This window comes from Haplochromis burtoni, unplaced genomic scaffold, assembly GCF_018398535.1.
Source record: "Haplochromis burtoni strain Fernald_Lab_line unplaced genomic scaffold, NCSU_Asbu1 Contig_1050, whole genome shotgun sequence".
Classification (NCBI taxonomy): domain Eukaryota; kingdom Metazoa; phylum Chordata; class Actinopteri; order Cichliformes; family Cichlidae; genus Haplochromis; species Haplochromis burtoni.
This window is the reverse complement of record NW_024583411.1, coordinates 45,896-47,508: the sequence shown is the minus strand read 5'-3', so window position 1 is coordinate 47,508 and position 1,613 is coordinate 45,896.

Here is a 1,613-nt window from a genome sequence, read left to right as displayed (position 1 = left end):
CCTCCCATTCTACTTTTAAATACTCTAATGTCATTTGACATGATTTAGTGACTGAACATATTTAACAGGAAGTGTAATCAGATTAGAGCAGAAATAGAAACTGTGTCTGCAGCAGCCTGAAGTTTTATCAGCCTGATCGTTAAGCAGGCGTTCACATCAGCTTCCAGCTGTGACTCGTTTATCCCTTTAAATATGTTACTGCTTTGAGGATCCAGTTTTAAATCTTGTTACGTGTCTTGATGGTTTGGCGCTGCATTCCTGCGGCCTGTGAAACAGCTAATCTTGGATGTTTCTTGATCCAATGTTGATTTAGTAACTTTTATGTACTTTTTCAGCTGAGGTTTTTAAATGTGCTATAGAAGTAATCTTTTTACTTGACATGAATGTCCTAAGTAAAAAAAATATGCTTTTTGTTGAGGACCAACAGTGATGCTGTGTACGAGAAACTCTACTTTCTAAAGAAGCTCGGGTCCTTTAATGTGTGCAGCAGGATGTTGGAGATGTTCTACCAGTCTGTGGCAGCAAGAGCCGTTTACTCTGCTGAAGGGCAGCATCAGTGCAGAGATGCAGCTGAATCAACAAACTAATCCACAAGACTGCAAGCATCATTGGTCAGAATTTGGAAGTGTTTGAGTCGAATCATGGACAGCCCATCACCCCCACAGTAGAGCTTGTCCTCCGTCAGACTGATTCAACCTCACTGTCACTGCTATCATGTGTGAACACGTGTTTCTATTGTAGCCTCATGCAGCTGCTTTTCTTAGATTTGTGATTATTGTTCATATTATTTATTAATGTAATTTTTTCTCCTACACGGTGTTAGCTAAAAGACAAGCACTAAAGCACTTTTCTTTGCTTTTTTTAAACATTTGTATCATAGTATAAGGCAGGGGTCGTCCACCTTTCTGATGAGTGCCATCTAAAATTTTCTCAGAAGTCAATGTGCCATATCAACCATTGCATTAGCAATAAATTTAATAACGCTCTATATCAACAGTTACACACTATATAGAACAACTTTATAGATCTATATTTGTTGACATGTTGGCGTCGCCTCTGTCAGTGCGCCCCAGGGCGGCTGTAGCTACACTGTAGCTTGCCATCACCAGTGTGTGAATGTGTGTGTGTATAGTGTAAAGCACTTTGGGGTCCTTAGGACCAAGTAAAGTGCTATACAAATACAGACCATTTACCATTAGTACAGTATTGTATTTCCGTGGTGCTGATGCTGCGCTGAGTGGACAGCTCTGAGGCATTTGAAGTGTCGGAATGTGGAAATTTCAACATCGCTTGAAAAAACTGTCAGCTAGCAAGGTTACTCTCACCGGTAGGCTAGGTGGTTTTTGGCCAATTACAAGTTGAATCTGGTAATTGGGTAATTAGCTAATATGCCGTCATTAAGAAGCAACACAACTAATGTGTCTATGCGAGCTAACTTGCGATGTGCATCGGTGCGCTTTATTTTTAATGCACCTTCTCAGAGTAATTCACTGCGGGTCGTGCCTAGGGTTGCCAACTCCCTGAAAAACAAATAAGGGACACCTCGTGGCCAGGGCCGGGCGACCCAGTTGTCTTCACCCTTCCCAGTGTGGTGAATTTTCTAGCTCTTTTTT